The 18,732-nt window shown below is 36.0% G+C and overlaps 2 long non-coding RNA genes across 9 annotated transcripts in view; one reads left to right on the plus strand and one right to left on the minus strand.

The window, feature by feature from the left end:
- The first annotated feature begins 403 nt into the window (after nt 1-403).
- On the plus strand, nt 404-5,879 carry LOC134529033 (uncharacterized). Of its 2 annotated transcripts, none has more exons than XR_010074446.1 (3): nt 404-1,849; nt 2,592-2,858; nt 5,663-5,879. It is a non-coding gene; the product is annotated as an uncharacterized LOC134529033 (long non-coding RNA). The 2 variants fall into 2 exon arrangements; XR_010074445.1 differs by having other exon boundaries at nt 425-615.
- A 2,435-nt stretch (nt 5,880-8,314) lies between these two features.
- LOC134529032 (uncharacterized) overlaps nt 8,315-18,732 on the minus strand; it is a 44,390-nt gene continuing 33,972 nt past the window's right edge. For 4 of the 7 annotated variants that reach the window (XR_010074443.1, XR_010074440.1, XR_010074441.1 and 1 more), the window contains 2 exons: nt 13,359-16,654; nt 8,315-9,817 (listed from right to left, as the gene is read on the minus strand). This is a non-coding gene — a long non-coding RNA (uncharacterized LOC134529032). The remainder of the gene's footprint in view (nt 9,818-13,358; nt 16,655-18,732) is intronic. The other 3 variants (XR_010074444.1, XR_010074439.1, XR_010074438.1) reach the window with 3 other exon arrangements.

Here is an 18,732-nt window from a genome sequence, read left to right on the forward strand (position 1 = left end):
GTCAACCTATTGTGCCTGTGTATCTCGCTGTATTTCAATTTCTGTTCTCAAATGGTGTCAAGGTCTAACTTCAACATGGCGACGTGAAAACGCAAGTCTCGCATTAGTGTTCAACGGTAATATACGACGCGACGCAAGTCGCTGCTCATCAGTTCTATATCGGCTTCCAACCGAAGAGGATGTCCGGCGAAGAGGCGTGACATCTCGTCAAGACGTCAGTAATTCAGGGAACGTCAAACGGCACGTACAGTGGACGCAAGGTATTTGCAGACACCGAGAGAATGGCTGTGGCTGAGTTTTCTCATACGGCCTTGTTTTGTGCAATTCCTGTGTGAAATGCATCTTATTCCCCTCATTTTTGTTCATTTCTGGCTGAACTGTACCACCCAAGGCCAAAACACTCAAGGAAGAAGAAGAAGAGAGAAGAAGTGCTGGAGGACTTCACATTTTGTCATGTTGTTGTTCTGTAAACGTTGGATGATATCTTGTTTTCTTGTACCGGCTGTTGGTGGCTTATTTGCGGCTTCTTTAATTTCTTTTCTAATTTTGCATATTGTTCCTTTCGATTTCCCTGTCGCTGCGGCCGCACGCTTTGTTGCATTACATAATGGATGGGTAAGTTTGCCTGATCCATTCCCCTGATCACAAAATGCAATCACATTGCTAATCACTTCCCTGCACTGGCTATGTATAGTTTTGTATTTTGTTTTACTGCCCGATGCCATTTGTCAATATACGTTATATTACAGTCGCGCACGCTTCGAAACCTTGCTCCGCTTTCAAAGGATCCGTGAAATACTTGAACACCGATACGACCGTGTCCGCGCACTGTCTCGTGACTTATGGTAACAACTCTACTTGCCGTCCCACCCGTGACATGACGCGCCTGACCCTTGAGGCGGACTAGGGAAAGGGAGGGGACAGTGTGGCGGAGGGAGGGGTCCGTCTGACCTTGGGTAGTTCACATTTTTCCCGGGACCACAGTTGGCTTGGGCGTGTAGTAGGGAAAACGAAGGTGGTGAGGTTCACGAGGAAGAGAAGGGTGGAGGGAAAAGTGTACTGCTGGAAGGGACAGGTGATCCAGGAAGCTGAGGAGTATAAATACCTGGGAGTGATCCTGCAGAACGACTTGGGGTGGGGAAAGCAGGTCAAGAAGGTGGTGAAGAAGGGCAGAATGGGGTTAGGGCTGCTTAGCAGGACACTGAAAGGGACAGGTAGGAATGTAAAGGAAAAGGCGTACGCGACATTGGTACGGTCAGTGTTGGAGTATGCCGCGGCGGTGTGGAGAAGGAAATTGAGGAGTTGGAGAGGGTGCAGCGCAAGGCAGCGAGATGGGTGATGAATATGTGGAGGAGAAGGGAAGGCGAAGGCAGGATGGGGGAAACACACAGACCATCGGTGATGATGAAGGAACTGGGGTGGGACACGCTGCAAGAAAGGAGGAAGGTGGAAAGGCTGGCTAGAATGGGGGGAGGGGGCTGGGGAAAGCTGGGAGCTAGGTTGCACAGAGGGCTGTATCAAGGAAGGAGGGATCATGAGTGGAAGATTCAGAGGGAGTGGAGACGGACAGAGAGAGGAAGACAGGTATTCCTTGTGAGGACGGGGCGAGAGTGGAACGAGCTTGAAGGGAGGACACTGGATGTGGGAGGAGGGAAGGACTTACAAAGGAGGCTCCGGAGGGGGGAGTGAGGGTAGTTTGGGGGTGGGAACTCCTTGCCACCGGGCGGATGCCCAATAGCAGGTGTACATTATTATTATTAAAACGGACTTAGTTTTGAACCAAATGAAAGCCACTGGAGATCAATGCAAGTAACGTCACAGCAAAAAGAAATGATGTCCAGCAGAAAAGGTACGTGTGAATTTATTGTTCTTGTAAAGTATATTAGTGTTGAAAACGACGAAAGGCATTTGGTTAATGTGATGGGACAGGATTTTTACAATCCTCTAATGTTTAAAATGTCTTTGCTGAAGTTTTATACATTAGTCAAAATTGTGCAACTGAATAACCTTTCACAGCTTATCAGTTTTCAACATTGAAAAGTAAAACTGGTAAAATTTCTTAGATAGAAGTTATGTGAAAAATAAGATCTGTTTGCATAAATTCACAAAGTTGTACATAGGAAATGGTCATAAAACAATACTTTAACATCCTTGAAAGCAAAATTTTTGTATTGCTTTGAAGTTTCTAGCAACAACCAATTATAATGGCTTTGCTAGTTAGTAACACATTTCTGACTAATTAATTTGATTACCAATTTTGTTGTACCTATTTTCATGTTGTAACTGCATTACCGTCAGTTGGGGTAACATTGGCCCTTTGAGGGTAACTTTGGCCCAAGACAAAAAACATGTTAAACCATGTTACAACTTTTCAAAATATTTATTAGATGTGATGATACATATGTTGCATATCATCACATTATGTATCATCACATCTAATAAATATTTTGAAGAGTTGTAACATGGTTTAACATGTTTTTTGTCTTGGGCCAAAGTTACCCTCAAAGGGCCAATGTTACCCCAACTGACGGTACTCTAAAATTGAAGTTTCAAAAATTTATAATTAGAGTATGTTTAAATTAATTTTTCAGGTGTAGGGGACAAAGCCAAAACTACTTTGAAGAAGCGTCGCCAGACAGAAAGGCTTCATGCAATGGCAACGAGTGAGGGCAGCCTCAGACGGAGGAAATAACAACGGTGATGCCCTCTATGCAGTGCTATGGTGTCGGCGTGGGGGAACAATGCAGTCCGTCTCTTGGATGCCAGGGTTGCCTCCAGAGCCACAGCTGTTTCTGCAGAAGTGGCAGTTGCTCGATACACTGCTGGGCCCACTGCATGCCAGAAGTTAGGTAATCCTGGTAAGGTTAAATTATTTACTTGTGAAGACTGTTTATTTTTAAAACAGTGCCTCGTGGTTAATCTGACATTGACTGAAATGTGTATTTCAGATGTAAACAAATATTTCAGAATAATTTCACTTGGCGATGCATGATGTGTGATGTTTTACTTTGCCATCATAGATTTAAATAAATGGGATACTTGATGAAAAATCAATTATAATTTTCCATCTTCATGCGTGCCTAATCTGAACAGAATGTGGATCAGAGTTTTAGTTGGGTAATTATTGATGAGAAAAAAAAATCCAAACAATCTTTAAACTAATGACCTTCATGATCCCACAAAGTATTTTTAATATTGCTAGGTAAATATGTAGAGTCGCGGTATATGCGAAAAAAAATGATAAAAATCCGAAAATACTTTTATTCTATACTCTTTCACTTCCTCTGTTCAAATCAACTGGCAGAGATAAGAAATTCCAAATACTTTAGAAGATATAGAATTTTTTAATTTTCATCACAATTCCTGTGTATTCATGCGGCGATCACCATTGTTTCTGGTTTATGAGTATCTATTATGTTTCTGGTAAATATGTAGTGTACGGATTAGCGCCAAAAAAAAATCTTACAAATATAAAATAACTTTCATTATATGCTCTTTTACGTCCTTTTCATAACCGCATGCGGAGATAAAAAATTCCAATTACTTTTGGAGATATCGCCGTTCTTATTTTGCAATACAAGCCCTATGTAATCATTCAACAGACGCCATTTTATATTTTACCGTGTGTGTTTGTGAATGCCTAAATAACAGAAATTTTCCATTAGGTAAGGTTAGTTACATTATAAATACTTCAAAATAAACGGAAATTAAAAATAATATCAATTAATTTTACTTGTATAGTTTTAAGTATTTATAATGTAACTGACCTGACCTAACAAAACGGGACAAAGGTAGATTAGGTCAGGTCAGCTACAGTATAAATACTTTGAAACTGAACGGACATTAAAAATAATAAAAATTAATTTTAATGGTTGTTTTGTTTTAAAGTATTTATAATGTAGCTGACCTGACCTAACAAACCGGGAAAAAGGATGAACAGTAGGAACTCACGTAATTTTCTTTTTACGTGATGTAGTCGTTCAACTACGTCGCGAAAAAAAAAAAAAATCATACTTGTAAACAAGCAACAATGGTGAACGCGGGAAGCCTACGATTCACTCATCCTTCTGGACATACCCGAATACTCACGTTGGCAAGCCTTCTTTCAACAGACGAGAGGCAAACGCCCGATCGTGCATCTTCGGTTCTTTTTTTTGTTTATTGTAAATAAATATGCAACTCATGAAAACTAATGGTCAATTAGGTTATGTTAGCTACATTATAAATACTTTAAAACATTGTGGATGGTTGATTTGGTTAGGATAGCTACATTAAAAATACTGTGAAATCATGTTAACGGTTTCCTAGCGCTGGATAGCTACATATTAAAAAGTTATTTGCTAAGCAACCATAAATGATTTTACGGTATTTTTAATGTAGCTATACTTACCTAATATAACCAATCATCCACAATGTTTTAAAGTATTTTTAATTACTTCTTGCTAATTTTAAGAAAAGAAGGCTTGCCAACGTGAGTATTCGGGTATGTCCAGAAGGATGAGTGAATCGTAGGCTTCCCGCTGAACGCCGCATCAGTGCACATCATGAAAATTAAAAAATTCCATATCTCCTAAAGTATTTGGAATTTCTTATCTCCGCCGGGTTTAATGAAAAGAGGAAGTTAAAGAGCACAGAATAAAGGTATTTTTGGAATTTTAATTTTTTTTTTAACAAATATTGCCCAAATATTAAAATTAAAAAATTTGATATCTCCTAAAGTATTTGGAATTTCTGATCTCTGCAGGCGGTTATGAAAAGAGGATGTAAAAGAGCATATAATGAAAGTTATTTTATATTTGTACGATTTTTTTTGGCGCTAATCCATACACTACATATTTACCATGTTTCCTATTGGACAATTTTGTCACGTGACAGTTCCGTGATTGGCCAGTATTCAAATGAACCAATACGTGATTATTTATTTATTAATGTTCCGTCGGAGGTATCGCGACGTAGGTGAACGACTTCTAATGGCAAAGGAAATGTACCCGCCTCCAACTTAGGTGGGTTTTTAACGTTTCTAATTTTAAAGTCTTATTTTTTATTTGGATATTGTTGCGCAAGTAATAAGTAACAAAAAAAATTTATGTGAGTTGTTAATGTCCATCATTTGTCCGGGTTCGTTAGGTCAGGTCATTTAAGTATTTGGAATTTCTTATCTCCGCCGGTTGATTTGAAAAGAGGAAGTGAAAGAGCATAGAATAAAAGTATTTTCGGATTTTTATAATTTTTTTTTGCATATACCGCTACTCTACATATTTACCTATTGCTAATCTAACCTGTCCACACTATTTACTTATTTTAAATGTAACCAGCCTAATCAAACCATCTACATTATTTTATGGTATTATAATGTAGCTAACCAACCATTGAAACAGTAAATTACAGGTAAACTTCTATAAATATCGCAACAGTGTTTTAGAGAGATAATAAACAATATCCTGATATTAAAAAAGAGCTTTTTGGAATTTTTTTTGAAGCCCTCTCGTTACTAATTATATTTATTACACTGTTAACCTAAGCAGCTATTCTACTAGTAAACTTTTTATAGCTAATTTATTTTGGCTAATAATTATTCCTACATGTTCTGGAAAATTGATGCAAAAATATCTGTGATGTGTTATGATTTACTAAATAACATCCAAAATAATTTTGTGTGCAGATGGAATGTTTTCTGCTCTTAAACTGCCAGCCAGCTAGAAGGACTCCTGGTAAAGTCCGCCCACCTGGAAGGTAGAAGTCCTGAAGAGAATTGAAAAAAAAATTTGAAGAAATTTAGAATGCGCCGTGAAATTCATGCATCTCAAAATTAGGTGATGAGTGGAACATACATGTTATGTGGCAGGTCACGAATAAATTCTTACTCAATGTTCAATGTATTACCTGTTTTTTTTTTATTCATGTAAAAATCACACCATAATCCGTACAACAGAATAAATAAAAATTAAATGTTAATTAAAAAAAATAAAACCCGGAGCCATCGCCCGAACTACGACCACTCGGCCCGGTGCTCGGACAATGACTACTTTACAGCCTTCCTTCCCTTTGTGCGGGCAGTGTTCTGGGCTCGCTGACGTAATTCTCAGCCAATCACGGCGCATGGCAACAGAGGCTTCCACGAAATGCTTACTTCTGTTCCCACAACGTAGTGATTTTCTCTTTTTCTCACACTCCCATGACCGTGACTCACACGCCTAGCGTGTGAAACAAAGCCTCTGTCGTGGAAAAAACGAAGGAGAATCACGTCAGCACGCCTTCCCACACAAAGAAGCCAGCAAAAAAAAACATTACTTCAAAAAATAAACTTATGAATTTTAAAAATAAAAACTATAAACCCGGATCAAACACTTTACGTCTAACCTGAACTCTGACCAAAATTTATAACAAACGATTATTACTGGATTGCATGAAGAAGGCTGTAATCTGGGTTGTTACAAGTGGAAATGCTTGCGGTTAAATTAGCTTGGGAACAACTATTGTTTCGCCGGTTGCGAATGAAAACAATTGCAGAGGAACAAGATTGTCAAAATAAGGAAAACAATTTGTACTGTACTTATAAATATTGTTATTTTTTATCTATAAGTTTTATGATTTTTAGTTTAATTTTGTACTTTTTATTTGAATTTGCCTGTTTACATTAAAATAAAAAGTAAATCTGCATATACTTTTAATTGCAAAACATGTTTGTACCATGTGCAGGATTTAACTTTGAAGGGGGCTGAATTTTGCAACACTTTATGATATACAGCTTGTTTATGATAAAATTAACAGTTAAAGAAAAAACTTTGATAAAAAAAACTTTGTTAATGGTGTTATGGAAGTAAGACTATGTAATATAATAAACTAATAATATACATATTACGTGTGATTTTTTTATACTTCTGCTGTACTTATATAAAATATTTTTTTTTTTAAATTCATGAAAAACTTTGATGGATAATAAACTTGTAGTGTCGTTCACACATCCTAGTTAATATGCAGGGTGTCATTTTCTGGAAAGTCAGGGAATTAACTTAAAAACTTAAGACATGGAAATTCCTAATTTATAGTAATTTGAGGGGAAAATGGCATGCCCCAGTATGCCATCACCCAAACTTTTTTTAGTTTGTGTATGCATTGTAAATTGGCCTAAGCAAGGTTCTGTTAAAACCAGTACAGCTTTATGGATGGTGGAGGCTGGTTGTCTTCAGTTCTTTCAGAAAATTGCACAATATGTAAATTATTATAATTTATCAGGGAAATTTGTAATTTTGATTATGGAAAGTCATTGAAAAGTCAGGGAAACTTTTCCACTTATTTTTGTGGACACCCTGATTTGTTTATTCTTGCAATTTGTTGATGCACAGAAAAAAAAAAAAAAAAAATCGTCAATTTTGCTGACAAGCTAAGTCTAAACCACTGTTTTTTTATTATTTTTTACAAAAGCAATTAGAATCTAGCATCTGCCTGGTAAAATTTATATATGAAATAACATTTTTTTTTAACCTATGTAGGTATTGTGTAAAAATTTGATTTTTATTTACAAAATATAGATAACACAAATTTTTACACCTCAATTGTCATTAAACATGTGAAATTAACAGTGGCTACAACAATCGCAATAATTTATGCAATATTGTTCATGATTTAGCTAGCCTATATAATTTTTTCACTTTTGAGTTAACAACCAAAAGTTGCACTGACAGTTTATTACTAGTGTTTATGAAATCTTTTAATCCAAGCTCATTTTCAACTACTCATTCTACAAGAGACAAGAACAAAATCTAAATAATGGCATTTAACTTAATTCATTCTCATACATAATAAATAATCACAACAAAAGAAAATTGTAAGAGTTATTTTAAAATTGTTGGCTGCTCATTTATCACATTGTGTTGAAACCTGTTTTGCTTTAGATTTTAAACAAAAGAAATCCAATTTGAAAGGAAATACAAACAATTATAATTATAATGATAAAATAAATCTGAACCACAGAGTTCTGTGAGAAGCCTTAATACCCTAAAACAAACTGGGGAAAAAAAAAAAAGCCAATGAATTGTTTCACACTAGATCTAAAAACAAATCTCCTTTAATATTGCCTTATGTATGTATTTCATGTGATCAACTAAATATAATTGTTTTAATCTATTTTATAAATTTTAAAAAAAATTATAAACTGCATTTTACACTGCAGAACAATAGATGTAGTACATTCACTAGTGGTAATTTTAAAAGCTTGGAAAAAAACCCTTCATGTTAGGTTGAAATCTGTATGTTATTAATAAAATAGTATGGGAAATTATATTGCTTGAGCCTGTATTGTTGCCCAAAGAAAGTTTTTCACTAGTGCATTTATTTACCAAGTAAATAATGTCAACAGTAGCTTGTACATTCCAACATTAAAAATTCCATCAACATGGCAATGTGACTGGTATATTATATTAGGACAAAAATAAGATTAAAATTTATTACACATTCCACATTATTTTAATATATTTCTTGCCCAGTGCTGTACCCCGTGAAATGCAACACTAGACGGTAGTTTTTAATAACGAGCGAGAGAAATGCTTTGCATACATGTAATTTTATTTTCAAGTTAAATTTCCAACAAACACAAACATTTACCATTTTCTCTGGTTCATATACTGGGTCTGGTAGTACAGCTGTACTCATGAATAATAGTTCCTATGAACACAAACAAAACGTGATAACACAGCTGGTAATGTAAGATTACGCAATTTATATATATAAAAGGCAGTTGCTTTAATTATTATTTGTACAACGTTTTCTGCAAAATTAAACAAGGTCGTACAATATTACATTCCAGTTCATTTGAACTTTAATTATGAGTGAACTTTAACTTAATGGATTGGCGGTAGAAAAATTTACACGTAACAATCAAGTTAGTGACAGCACAAGTAATATTTAACATGCTTAAAAAAGTTACTTTCAAACAAATTACAAATTTACCGATTAACTTCTCGCAACTTGAATAAAATAATTCAAATGTCTCTACAATTGCGATTTCAAAATAATACATAACATTAACTCTGAGAAAACTTTCAATTATACATGTCTTTTGCTAGTTGAAACTTCTCACAGTAAACAGTAAAGTGTTTAAGCTGTCAGTAAGGTGTCTCAGTCGTGCGGCTGTGCAGACAGGTCCCCACAGCGAGTGGACTGCTCTGCTTCCCGCACTCGCTCGGCAATGTCCTCTCGTCGCCTCAGCACACCCAGACGCCTGCCTCCCAGTTTCCTGAGCTGCGACTCGGTTGCCGACTCGTCCGGCGATCTTGGCAACGATGAGTAGAACTCAGCTGTACGGTCTCCAACCGGTTCATGTAGTAAGCAGTGAACACAACTTTCCGGATAGAGCACCTTGGTTAGTTTGTGACTTGTGCTATGTCAGTCTGGTGGTCAAGAGTGTGCGTCAATATAGCCGTCTGCACCTTTTGCCCGCCGAGCTCAACCGCCTTAAAACTTTCATGGTTGACTGTCCTTTAAATTTGCTTACAACTTTCATCACTGTATGCTAGGCTTGCTTGAAACCAAAATTCCCAAAGTCTACTCGCACTGCACAGGTCCCTAGTAGACTCGGCCGGTACAACTACTACACGTGTGCGTGGCTGATCACCTCTCGGACGCCTGCGTACTCATTCTGGGTTCTGCACTCGTCCTCGCTGAAGATGGGCCGAGTCCTTTTTGCAAAATAACACCTGGTGTATTGCCAGCTGAATGTTCACTGCTCCTCCGTCTGGCAGCATGACGCGTGGGAGCGATGCAGGCTGCTCTGTCGCTTCTCATTCGCTTATGCTGCTGGCTTCCTGGGGTCCCCTATCTATAACAACAAGCCTGGTAACGAACATTTCTTGACAAAATGTCCTATACAGTAGTAGCCACTTGGTCACGTGGCAATGATGTCATGGCCGGTGCAGGCAGTCACTTTCTGATAGTGGCGATGAGCACGTGGCGATGGTTGAAGTAGGCGGGTGGCTGCCGTCAGGTGGCGATACTCGGCGCACACTTAGGTCGCTCACACAAAGCTTTGTAATAATCTCCCTCCCTCCCACTTTAACAAAGAGATATGTCTTTTAAATACACCAAACAGGAGGCCAATCTGCCCACCTGATATAAATGCAAAGACAATTTGTAATTATAAGTTATAGAATACAATATTCAAACAATTCGTTCAATGTTTAAGATTAATTTAGATAACACTTTGGACAAATTCGAGAAAATATGAAAGTCACATCCGGGTTACAGAACTACTTCCTATTCATAAAATTACTTATGTTTAGGACATGCAAACATCATGTGTTTGGGCTCACCACACCCGAAACACACTACAAATATATACTCTGTCTTAATGAATCTTGTATCATCATCCTTTAGGTGATTTCTTCGACCACAAATATAACAATGCCTGATGCTGTTAATTTTCATTACTTTATCTTTATCTGTTTTTTTTTCTACTGCCGCCTTGTTGCAATCTGTTTCACGATTTTGAAGGCGATTTTCACTTTTAGCTACTATGTTTTTCAATTCCGCCATGGTACTTGGAGGGATGGCTAAACAATACTGTTAAGTTCAGTTCTCAAATTATCAATGATAATTTATATTAACTGTGTACCAGGATATGGGTTACTTAACACGTCTACGCAACGCATGATATCGCTCACAAAGCCCAAGCCAGTTTCACCTGCACACTGTTTACTGCAAAGTAATTTCCCGTGCAAGTATTCTTTAACTCGCCCATTACAACTTAACTGTAAGAAACGTTCTTTGACATCTTGCGAATCACTCAATTGTTTTAGTTTCTGTTAATAGGTACTGTAGGGCCGCAACGTCTTGGCGTGTCGTTTTGCGGGGAAGTGGGGAAGAGTAAATGAGAGGGGAAGCAGGCTCTCAGTCTGAAGTGAACAATGGACCCCGACGCAGGGCATTCAAGATACAATAAAGTAATACATAGTGGGGAGAGGGGAATTATAATTAGTGTAATCCAGTGTTGTGATGAAGAAGCTGCCAACAAATGTCTGCTAGTACCTCTTGCAAAAGCAACCGAAAGAGCTGCGCGATACACAGGTAGAAGCCAAAGATCAGTTTCGCGCATCCGAAAACACAACAGAAAAACGCCAAATAAAAAACAAACAACACCAGGCAAAAAAAGGTAATTAAAACTTTAAATAATAATACTTACATTATATGTTTTTCCACGCATTCCCCGTGATTTCACCCGCGGTTTGTTTGTTTTACACTTGGCAATTTTCCAGACTTTCTGCACCGCTTGTTAGAATATTGGTTAGCTACAAGTGTAGCCGATATTTCTACACATTATATTACATTATATTACATGATAGATTACATTATACATACATACACATTATATATTGCATTATATATTTAATGATATATATATGATTTTATGATATTTATTAATGTATATTATATTAAATATATTATTTATTTACAATTTATGTGTTCATATTTACATATACATATATAACACTCCTTTATTTGACCGTGAAACAGCCTCTCATGTTAAATTATTCATTTCAGGCCCAAAAAAAAAACTGGGAGACTTGTGTTGTTAGTTGATGATGTTTTGATAGAAGAGTGATCAGACACACTATTCCACGAATTTTATGCAGTAAAAAAAGTGGTTCCCACAAGGAAACTACTGCCAGTTTTGAAAGAAAAAATCATATGGAGTTGGGGAAAGACATCGCTGTGTAAAATACTCAAAGAAATGTTTTTGTGTGGAGAAGAAGCCAAAATAAGCTAATGTTTCTTCTTGAAAGCTATGACATTGTTGCTTGGTGATCACGGTACCTGACTCACATGAAACAGTGCAGGGAGGCTGGGAAGAAGATATTTTACATGGATGAATCCTGGGTTGAAACTAAAAAGGAATGTTGGCAAAAGAAAGGTGACTTTGAAGGTGTAATGGAAACAGGAAATTCAGCGCAGACTGATAGTTGCAAGTGTTGGTTCTAGGCAGGGTTTCCTTCCCGGAGCCTCTCTTGTTTATAAAGCAGGCACAACAACAGGAGACTACCATGGCCAGATGAACTCTGGAAACTTTGAAAAATGGATTACGGAAAAAGTGATTCCAAATTTGCCACCCGCTTCAGTCTCTTGGTTATGGTTAATTCTCCATACCGTTGCAAGCAGGAAGACAAACCGCCATCCAAGTACGACAGTAAATGTGCAATGATAGCTTGGTCGCAGAGAAAAGGTATAGAATGTGACAATAAAATGCGGAAAAAAACACTTACCGAACTTGTTGAAAAACATCGACCGAGAGAAAAACGTTTCAGAGTAGACAGGTTAGCTGAGCTACATGGTCATCGTGTAATTCGTCTGCCTCCCTATAATTGTGAATTAAATGCTATTGAGCTCGCGTGGGCCAAAATGAAGCATTTAATTCGTGAGAACAATACTTCTGGTGAACTTTCGTTGCAAGTGTTGCAGTCACAAACCACCAGGGCCTTAGATTCCATCACAAGCACCGACTGGGAAGGTTACTGTCAACACGTGGTCAGTAAAGAGGACGAGTATTGGAAAAAGGATTGGGTCATGGAGGATGTATTGGAAGGTTTTATAATAAATGTGTGTAATGACAGCGATGACAGTGCATCTAAACATAGTGACAGTAGTGATGAATCTGTTCTTGTTGTCCCATTGTGAATTTCCTATACATGCTTCTATGCAACAATGTTTATTTCAGATTCTCTAAACGGCCAAAATTCATACTTTTATGTTTGAGAGAGCTCTATTAATCTAAATACAAATGTTTTAAAACTTATTTGTCAAAAGAGTGTTTTTACAGAGTACTTCGGCTTTGTTTGCTAGGATATTCTGTAACTATGATATTATGTTACTATTGTGTTATGACTGTGTTATTTTTTCTGTTTTAATACTATTGTTGCCAAAAATTGTTACTATTATCATGTTTTTAATGTTAACATTATTTCACACTGCTGTCATTCATCTTAATTTAAATCTCTACTGACTGCTAAATGGTGTTATAATAGCATGTCATTCGTGTTATTTTCTGAGTCAAAGTACTAAACGTTTTGTCAGTAGGATTGTACATGTGTTATGGAAAAAATACCAACCCGAGTGCATTAAAGTGGTAAGGTTGTTGATGTGCGTGAAAGTGTCATGTCGATCGTCTTCACGTTTCAGCCAAACCAAATGAAAAAGAAAGCATCAGCGAGGGAGTTAGCTGCAAGTCTTAATTAATTGTGTTTCCTACAGCAACCCACAATTACAAATTTAGTTCTTAACTTTTAAAGTATTGTATATCTATGTTTAACTATGTTTAACTAAGCTGCCCAGTCGAGCAAATAGTGCACTACCTTTAAATAATAAATTACCGTAAAGCATTATCGCATCTTTGTATCATTAAGATCTGCGCTGTGCTGCACCGTACGTGAGATTGTACTGGACCAATGTTTTCGGAACGGCATGAAGACTTCCAGGCCGTTGCTATCTGCGGAGCAGACAAGGCGGGACGTGTCGATTACAAGGTCACTGAGCTCTAGGGAGTCCACCCGCCAAGACGTCGCGGCCCTACAGTACTGCACTTCACTAGGAACTCTTTAACATTAACAGCTCAAACAAAGCATTATCACTTATTAAATCCTGATTCCTTATATCATGAACTTTTCCCAGAAATTCAATTACATTTACTGCTTTGAGTGTACAGTAAATTCACTAATTTATCTATGACAGGATTTACAGAATTCTTTTTGAAATAATTATTTAGGAATCCTGTATTATTGATTTCACTAGTTCCCTGAGAAGTTATTTTCGTTTTGTAGGACTCGCATGCTATTCCTCTCAGCTCGTGTTTGGGTCAAAACTGCCTATGTTCTAGTTGGTTAGTAGACGCAGCAACGGTTCTTTTGTCAGCATCTGGATTCACATGGTCCCTGTAAAAGGCATTGTGTGGTAGTACAACAAAAAAATACACAAAAAATGTACAATTATTAGATGACCTTTTCATGTTAAACCCAGAGAGCATGGCTAACTCCTATGCATGGCACACTTGCTCGAAAGCAGAGTGGTGCGTTTCTCGCCCACTGCTGTACCCCGTGAGATGCAACTCTAGAGAGTAGTTTTTAATAACAAGTGAGAGAAGTGCTTTGTGTATATGTAATTTTTTTTTTCAAATTAAATTTCTACCAAACATAAACATTGAACATGTTCTCTGGTTTGTACCATGTGTGTGGAAGTACAGTTGTACTCATGAATGATAGTTTCTATGAACACGAATAACACATTATTACACAGCTGGTAATATAAGATTATGCAAATTATAAAAAAGCCCTTTGCTTTAATTATTATTTGTACAACGTTTTCTGCAAAATTAAACAAGGCCGAACAACATTACATTCCAGTTCATCAGAACTTTAACTTAATGGATCTGCTGTAGTAAAATTTACACATAACAATCAAGTTAATGACAGCACAATTAATATTTAAAATGCGTACAAAAGTTAGTTGAAAACTATTTACAAATTTACCAATTAACTTCTCGCAAACTGATAAAAATAATTCAAATGTCTCTACAATTGTGATTAAAAAAATATCTATAACTTGAACTTTGAGAAAACTTTCAATTATATATGTCTTTTGCTAGTTGAAACTTGTCACAATAAAGCATTTAAATAAGCTATCACTCGCCTTCAATTACGGAATACTCGGTGCACACCTAAGTCGCTTACACTAAACTTTGTTGATACTTTTTACACATCATAAATTAATTTGTTGTAATACTCTAATTTAAAACCACGAGCTGACAAATTTTAAACAATATATGTATTTACAGATGCTTTATGTGTGTCACATGGCAATGTTTGTATGTATTCATGTTTGGTGACAAGATGATACATGGTATACCAAGCATGGTTGTGTACCAGCTGTATGTTTTAATTTGTTACCAATTGGGTGAACAAAAATTTTATGCACAGTAATGTGAATTGTGCAAATTTCTGTATACAGCAAAAACACTTCCGAAAGGCTCCAGAAACCTGTATTTTTTAACTTGGCGTACCTGTTAGGTTATTTATTATTGACTCTACATAAAATATTAAATAATTGTTGTTTTACTTCAACATAAATGATTTCCAATTAAATGGAATTTGTGTGTTTAGGCCAGACTCCTGATACATTAGAGCTGACTCGCAGCAAATCATATTCTGAACAAAGAAAATATAAATATGTCGCATAATGCAGAAAATACACGTGAAAATTTGCTTTAGTACTATTGTTCAAAAGTGAATAAACTTTTGTACTTTGTAAATACAGTTCTTTGATTTTTCCAGTTTTCCATGTTTGTAACCGAATATGTAAAATAAATTACACAAACCGACATCAAATGAAATCTGCACAAATAAGGTTACATCTGTTACGATTCCCAGCAACTGCTGAACAAAACAAATGAATCCGTGGTAATTCATCTTCGAGATTTATGCTAATATTGTGCAGTACAGCAGTTGCACAAATTATTGCAACAATGTTTTCAGGTTTATGTGCCAGTTTTTTTTTGTAAGGCAGCAGAATTTTTGCTTCCAGACACCAAACATCCTTTCCACAACATTTTTAGTTCGGATATGAGCTACACTGTATCTTTCTTCAGCATCTGTCTGTGGATTTAGCCATGGTGTGAGTAGGTATGTCTTCTAGCATAATTCCCTTTATATGTTGTTCTTTGAAGCAAACCTGGAGTCCTGCCCCATCAAAAAAGTCTTGTGCCACAAATGTCAATAATTTGTGTACTTAAAGCAACCTGCACCAAAAAATACATTTGCTGTACAATAAGATACCGCTTAAAAAAAGTTGCTGTGTAATTATATACACATGTTAGAAGTCATACTCTTGTTTGATTGAATAAACCGAACCATTTTGAAATTAATTATTGCAAATAATTACTTCAAAAATTTAAAAATACATCAAATTTCGTTATGCAATTTGTCACCAAAGTATATTTTACAGCACATTGTATATAGGTTATTTTATATACGTATGTTATGTAATGTGATAAGGTTTATTTTTTTAAGGAGAAGTTCCATTACAAAATGTAATTATTACAAGAGGTTATTAACAATACTGGTGGATAAGTAATTGGGGGGGTAGTTTTATTCAGTGTCAAATTTAGACAGTAATTTTCCTTATATCTTGAATGTCAGATGTCAAAATTTAGGTTTTAGGGATGGGAAAGTTGAATGGGGCTGGTTTTACGAAATTTTATGTAGACTGTGATCTTCCTCTTGTTTCCAAGGTCAAGTGTACAATATTTTCATCAAGCTCGAATGAAAATGTATATTTGTATTCAAACAAATGGAAACTCGTCTTTATGAATGAAAATGAGACATAATTTAATTGAAACTAAACCAACCAGGACATTCAGGGAAAAAATCCCACATCTGTTTCCAATCACTTCTCCTGTATCTCCAGGATTTGCTACGGGAACAAGAGTGCAGTCCACTGCAGCCACAACACCAGGTAAATTTCCAGTGTCATAAGGACTGTGCGTAGCGCCATTGATTTCCTCACTTGTGTTCGGTAACTGTGTGGGGTGCCTCAGCTGTCCAGGTAGAGCTTCCGTCAGGTTGTTACCACTGTGTCTGCTGTACTTCCGCTTAGGCCACTAGTCTCCACATACTCCCTGGAAAAGAAAATGATTTTGAAATTAAACATGATCATTTTGCTAACAAAACCAACAGAAACTTGACTTATCAAGCTTCACAAGATTATGTTTATCAAGCTTCTCAAGATTATGTTGCCAAATGAGAATATGTACTAACACTAACATAATAAATTTAACAACGTACTCCACAACAATTTTTTAAAAGTTTTTTTTTTTTAAATGGTTATATCAATAGCTGGACATATTATGTGACTAAATAACTCCCTTAAAGGTTTAACACCACACACTGTTCTGTCTACAAGAGTAGACAGGTTGCACCATAAATTTGTATTTGTATTGGGTGTTAACATGGTACAATAGCTGAGGTGTATGACATATTGTTTAACTTGTTTCTAAGAATTTAATTTATGATCGTAAGGTCATATTCTTCTCAATGTTATGAGCTATTTATTAATTTAATTTTTTGTTCTGTGGATCCTATATGGAGTTGAGTGCTCTGGGATATAGAACAAGTAAATTTGTCCATATACACACACATACATTCATACAGTACAAGCACAATTACAATACAATACATCACCATAAAAAAAAACAGTGGGTTAAAAAAAATGGCATAAACTTTAGTTTTGGTCTCAAAGGAAAAAAGTTAGTTCACAAAACAAATTTTTTATTTCGTCCCCTTCCTCTCATGTGATTGAATTAAGTTAGTTTACCATAGTTTAGTTTTCTTATCTACTATTAGGTTAAAGAATTTGATCAGAAAGTAGTAAGGATACTCTAACAGAACTTGTTTGAGTGTTCTTTTGAATATAGATAAATTGTTGTTAATGTTTGTGATATTTTGTGGTAGTAAATTGTTAATTGTTATGCCTATGTAATTTGTGCCTTTTTTTTCAAATTGACTGGTATTGCGAACTGCTACCCTTAATTTTCTAGAGTTTCTTTCTTTATATGTATAAATATCTAGGTTTTTTTTTTTTTTTTTTTTTTTTTTAAAAATTGTGTTTCTCCTTATGTATGAATAAGAGTATTCTTATAATATACTCATTTATGAGTGTTAAAATTTTAAGTTTTCTGAATTTTCATTTACAATGAGATGACATTTTGAGGAGTGCAGTTCCAAAACGTGCCTTATCCAAAATCTATGAAAAATCAGCTATCTGCAATTTGAAATTCTTCTTTCAGATTCACATTCTTCTGAGCAAAGATTTTGTTTCAATTCAGTCATAATCCATTAGAAAACTGCATTGAAAACATGTATGTTTTTCCAGAACTTGTCTTATCCATCCTTGCGTATGTTCCAAAACAGTTCTTAACCATGTCTGAAATGTAGAAACAAAATAGGGATGGCGATACATGTTGTAAGTCTTTTTCATCGAAAAGAGAAGCTGTAAAAACATTCATTGGTAAATACAAGGCAGTTGAGTCTGACTACGGCCGCAAGAAAACACCACGCCAATACTTGCCAAGTCATCTTACTGTTCGTAAAATGTGACATGCTTATAATCAGGAGACTTTGCTACCTCTCAGTGTGAAGTATCAGGACTTCAGAAACATATTTGTGACGAACTTCAACTTCAGTTTCAAGACTCCTGCAACAGATGCATGCTCAACCTGCATATGCTTACTGGAAATGATGAAGCATGCAGAAACCCCCAAATTGAAAGAACGGTATAGGGTTGAGTACCATGTTAATAAGCAAAGGCTTTCTACTAGTCCTTGAGAACAGAAAAACCCAGCAAATTGGTTTTAAGTTTTGATTGTCAAATAACATGTTTCTACCATAAATATCTGGTCAATCTGCATATTATAGCAGGCAGCTATAGATCTACAATTTTACAATATGTCAAGGATTTCAACTGCACCTCAAAATAAGGAAACAGTCTTTATTTATAATTGGCTTGAAAAACAGTTATCTAAGGGTTCCAATGCATTTGCATCTACAGTGTCCAATAGGTTGTGTTCAACTGATTTGACAGAATATGAGACAATAGAGCTATATGCTGATGGTTGTGGTGTACAAAACAAGAATACTACCATGGTAGGCATGCTAGGCCACTGGCTTTCGAAAAATGCACCCTGCAACATAAAAAAAA

This window comes from Bacillus rossius, chromosome 2 (assembly GCF_032445375.1).
Source record: "Bacillus rossius redtenbacheri isolate Brsri chromosome 2, Brsri_v3, whole genome shotgun sequence".
Taxonomy (NCBI): domain Eukaryota; kingdom Metazoa; phylum Arthropoda; class Insecta; order Phasmatodea; family Bacillidae; genus Bacillus; species Bacillus rossius.